This window comes from Petaurus breviceps, unplaced genomic scaffold, assembly GCF_028583685.1.
Source record: "Petaurus breviceps papuanus isolate PSGF00001 unplaced genomic scaffold, PetGlider_PUasm1.0 90977, whole genome shotgun sequence".
NCBI lineage: Eukaryota > Metazoa > Chordata > Mammalia > Diprotodontia > Petauridae > Petaurus > Petaurus breviceps.
Genome location: NW_027187391.1, coordinates 34,723,014 through 34,728,030, shown reverse-complemented (window position 1 = coordinate 34,728,030; position 5,017 = coordinate 34,723,014). Strand labels below are relative to the sequence as shown.

The 5,017-nt window shown below is 49.1% G+C and overlaps 1 pseudogene; it reads right to left on the bottom strand.

The window, feature by feature from the left end:
* Positions 1-3,672: 3,672 nt before the first annotated feature.
* On the bottom strand, positions 3,673-4,779 carry LOC138153186 (phosphatidylinositol 3,4,5-trisphosphate 3-phosphatase and dual-specificity protein phosphatase PTEN pseudogene; annotated as a pseudogene).
* Between the last annotated feature and the right edge of the window lie 238 nt (positions 4,780-5,017).

The following is a 5,017-nucleotide window of genomic DNA, read 5'->3' as shown; positions in this document are numbered from 1 at the left end:
GGTGTTTATCCCAGAGAAAGTAAGACTTGGTGGTGACATAATAACTCTTTTCAAATACTTAAAGGCAAGAGCTGGTATATAGAGTAAGGAGCTTTGTTTGTTCTACCTGGCTCCAGAGGACAGAGCAATGAGCATTGGGTAGAAGTTTAAAAGAAGCAGATTTCAATCAATTTGAGGCAAACTTCCTAACAAATAGGTCCAAAAATAGAACTAGTTGTCTTAGAAGTGATGAGTTCTCTGTCACTTAAGTTGTTATAGTAGAGGTTACTTAAATACAGACCACTTTTTAAGTGATCTATTTAATTAATAAGCACATGAAATTTATACCTTGATAAGGATTGGGATATGGCCTAGCAGACCTTTGCAACCCTCTAATTCTATGACTCTGTGAATTGAAATCAAGCTCAGTGGAGTCAAACTCTAATAGAAATGGATCTCTATTAACGTCATCTGTGTTGTACTGTATTTTTATTTATTTTGTTAAATATTATCCACTTACATCTTAAATCTGGTTCAGGCTTCACTCTGGAGTTTTGCAGGTGCTTGCACCTGTGGCTCTCACTTTGACACCTGTGAAGTAAAAAATTCTGAAAAAATTCGATATAATCATACTACATTCTTCCAGACCATATTGTTAATCTCAAGAAGAGGTTATAAATGCTTTTTTAAAAAGCATATAGGTGATTCAAGGATCAGAACTAATAATAAGTAAAAAAAAAAATCAAGAAACAAGGAAGGAAGGAACAAAAGAAAGAAGGAAGAATGACTTTGGGGTGGTGAAGCAAGATTTGGAGGAAACCCAAACTTGTGATTTAACTGGTGTCAGGAACTCCCAGTATGGAAAATCCCTCAACCAATGCTTATCAGTGACTCTTTTTAACTTTCAGAAACATAGGAACACAGGTTTAGAGTTAGAAGCAACACTGGAGGTCAACTAAACCAACCTCCTCATTTTGTAACATAATCTTATTTACTATAATCTTAAAGAAAGGCACTACAAGGATAAGTAATTTCCCATAGTCATACTGGTAGTATGTGTCAGAATCATTACTTGAACCCAAATCTTCTCGACTCCAAGATTGTCCCTCCATCTACTATAATTTTGGCGCCCAACGTGGGGCTGACCCTTCGGGACAACTAGCTGGCGGACGGCCTGCTGGACGCAGCTGGTCTGCTCCAGTCACCAGACAGCCTCGAGGCCACTGTAGTCTCGGGAAGAGGACAGGATGGGAACAGGGCATAGTATCCCTGTATTTAGGCCGGAGGAGAAGGGGGTGATAGCGGCGCAACTTTATAAGCTCTGCGCCCAAAGGGGGGCAAAAATCCCCATTAAGACCTGTAGGGAGTTTATAGATAAGATCTGGGACATATGCCCTTGGGTCAGGCATGTCGGTGTACAGGCCGATAGATGGAGAGTTGTGGGACAGCAGATGGCAGCTTTTGAGAATGGCTGCCCTGGTTCGCTAACACCCACCGATTTTTCGGTCTTTAAGATAGTGGACGCGGCATTGAATCCTTCCCCGATTGCCGCTTCCCGGTCCTTGGCCACACAGGTGGGCTCCTCATTAGCCGGGTCAGATTTAGAGTTAGAAAAAGGGAAGAATAAGGAATTGAAGGACCCAGGGGGCTTCGGTCAATATCCGTGGGAGGACTTAAGAGCTGTGGTAATGAATCAGGCGGCGGATAGTTCCGCTAGCAGTTCAGAGGGGGAAGATGAAGGTAAAGGGAGTGGGCGCCAAGATGGCGCCCGGGGATCGAGGGAGAGAAGAAGGACCCGGAAGGACACTCCCTCATGTAGGGAGAGGAGGGAGAGACGGGAGAACAAAGGGGAAACGGATGCAGGGGGCGTGCTCCCCGCTTCCGCGCCCTTTACCTCCGCCTTGCCACCAAGCACCTCCTGTTTGCCAGGCAATTACTGTCCTGCCCCGTCTTTCGCTGCTAGTTCCGCATATGTCGCCCCTCCCTGCCCTCCGCCCCCGCCTCCTCATTATGAGAAAGGGCGAGAGGCGAATATTTGTGAGGGAGAGGGGTTAATAAGGCGGAGCCTCCGTGTGGCGGCGGAGGCGGGCGCGGAGGTGGACTTCGCCTCTTGGGATGTCTATCCCATTTTGACTGATCCCCTTACAGGTCAGCGTACTCATTCTCCCATCCCATATAAGACACTGAAAGAGTTCAAAGAGGCGGTGACTAAGTATGGCCCTTCTTCACCTTATGTTAGGAGGCTACTTATGAACCTAGTGACCGCTCACCCCTGGACCCCGGGGGATTTTGACGAGCTAGCTATGTCCTGTCTAGACCCTGCTATGCATCTTGCCTTCCAGGCACAAGTGAAGAGGGAGGCCCGGCATTTGGCCCGACTTAGACCCGGCAGGGCCCCTCAAGACACTGAGCACTTAATTTGTGGCACTGGCCATTTTTCCAACCCGGCCGTGCAGGCAGCCTATGGGCAGTTAGAATTAGATGATGTCAAGGCTGCACACATAGCGGCCTGGGAGAAGGTTTCTGCCAAGGGTATGACAGGGGGCCCTAAATTAGTCGGCCTGAAACAAAGACCTGATCAGACCCCCCTTTCTTTTGTTAACCAAGTTCAGGAGACGGTCCATAGGACCCTAGGCAGCGGCCCTGGAATGGACATACTCATTAAGCAGTTGGTTAAGGAAGGCCTGCGCTCCAGGGAGGCAGCTGCGGTGGCATCCCTGCCATCGGAGGCCCCCTTGGAGGACGTCATAGATAAGTTAATGGACCTGCCCCCAGAAAATCCGATTGCACAGTTGGTTTGCACTGCCCAGGATAGGGACCGCCAGCTTATACAGGCGCTGGAAAAATTGACAGTCTCGAATACAGAGAGGGAACAGAGCCTCTTGGCGGCTATACAACAACTCAGCTCGTCAGCCCAGAAAGGTCCCGGCAAGCAGGCTTGTTTTCAATGTGGTCAATACGGCCATTATAAGGCCCAGTGCAAAGCCACCTCCAGGGGAACACCTCCTAAATGTTTTAACTGTGGACGCCTGGGCCACATAGCGCGGTTTTGTCGCGCCAAGAATAAACAGGGCAGCGAACAAGCCCCTTTGGAGACCCCGGATCTCAACCGCAGGGAAACGGCGGGTGGAGGGGCCCAGCCACAGGGCCAGGGCCCCTCCCCCATCCTCGTTAAGCGGCAATTATCCTCAGTTTGTAAGAGTCAGGGCCTCTCCTGGAAAACAACCCTCCATCTTTACACTTCCCCCTGGAGAGGCGATAACAGTCCCTGTCCATTTGCATTTCCACCCAGCTGTAGTGACCGGCCTAGAAGGCTCTCCTGACTTTGAGGTCCCCACCCAAGTAGCAGAGGATATGGAGGCAGTGTTGACCCTGTTTAATCCACACTGCACCCCCGTCTCCATACGGGCTGATCAGATCATTGCTAAGGCGTTTCCCTTCGGCCCCTCATCCCAGCATCCTTGCCAATTGAATTGGGCTCATTCCATCACTTTGAACCGTCCCACTTTGATTATTCATGTTGAGAATTATCCGATCTTAGGGATCATTGATACGGGGGCTGATTGTTCAGTCATTAATTTGGATCAGTGGAGGAAAGAATGGCCCTTGATGGTTGCATCCACGCCGGTCCAGGGAGTGGGGGGGAACAAGGGAGCTCGGAGATCGGCTCGCGCCCTCTCGTGGTCGGTGGATGATAATGCAGGCAGGTTCACTCCTTTGTGTCTCCCCGAGCTGCCTTATGCTCTGTGGGGGCGGGATGTCCTTGCGCAAATGCAACTCTCCTTAGTAACCCCGGACTGCTTACCGGGAAATGGATAGGGACCACTCTCGATTTGAGCTTCGCCCCGAAACTGACCTGGACGAATAACCGCCTGGTCTGGGTTGAGCAGTGGCCCCTTAAAGCCGAGAAGCTCACTGCTTTACAAAAAATTGTTGGCTCCCTTCTGCGGAATGATAGGATTGAACCCTCCTTTAGCCCATTTATTCCCTCTTGATAAAAAAAAAAATATTCAGACTTTTGTGATCTGTGTGTGTTGATCCTCATCAAAAGGCTCGTTCTCTGGGTCAGAGTCAGTGGTGTCCGAGTATCTATAATGATCGGGCTCATTGTCACTAACGTCCGGCGTGACCGAGGTGGAGCTGCTGGCCTCTGGGTTTGACGGCTCTTCTGCAGTTTTTGTGAAGGGGGGCTTCACCTTAAAGTTTGGAGAAAGTATCTGTTGGCCTTGTCTTTGTTCGCTTTGTCCAGATCGTTTTTGGACAATGTGAGTATGAGATATTCCTTGTCATTATCTGACCGCTCGGCACTGCAAATACTATCAATCTCTTGATCTCCACAAAGACTTCCATTTTCTACTTTGTCTGAGTTTTCCTCTGGTCCTGGTATGAAGAATGTATTTACCCAAAAGTGAAACATTTTGTCCTTCTTGAGCATCTTGTTCTGCTTGTGGAAGAATTCCACTTTGATGTCACCACATACAGGCAAAGGCTGTGGGTCCCATTTACTCTGGGAACGCACAAGCGGACCAGGCCCTCCACGCAGTTAGCCTTTCCTCACCCTCTCTCCCCCCGAAAGATTCCCCTGCACAGTTGGCACATGCTAAGTTCCATATCTCAGCTCGGTCTCTTAGGGCTCTTTATGGTGTGCCGAAGAGCGAGGCCAGACTTATTATCCGGTCATGTATTGTGTGTGCCCCCTTCCGCCCTCGCATTAAGGAGGACGCATTTAACCCCCGAGGTACTGCCCCCAATGAGCTTTGGCAAATGGATGTTACACATCTTGGCTCTAAGTTTATCCATGTTTGTGTTGATACCTTCTCATCTTTTGTCTTTGCTTCCCTGCAGCCCCGTGAGTCAACCAGGGCTGTTATTGCCCATCTCTATGAAATGATTTCTATCCTAGGAGTGCCATTAGCCTTAAAAACTGATAATGGCCCGGCATATACTTCCAAGGCTTTTGCCTTGTTCTGTACTGAATTTTCTATTCAACATGCTACAGGCCTCCCCTACAACCCTACCGGGCAAGCCCTTGTTGAAC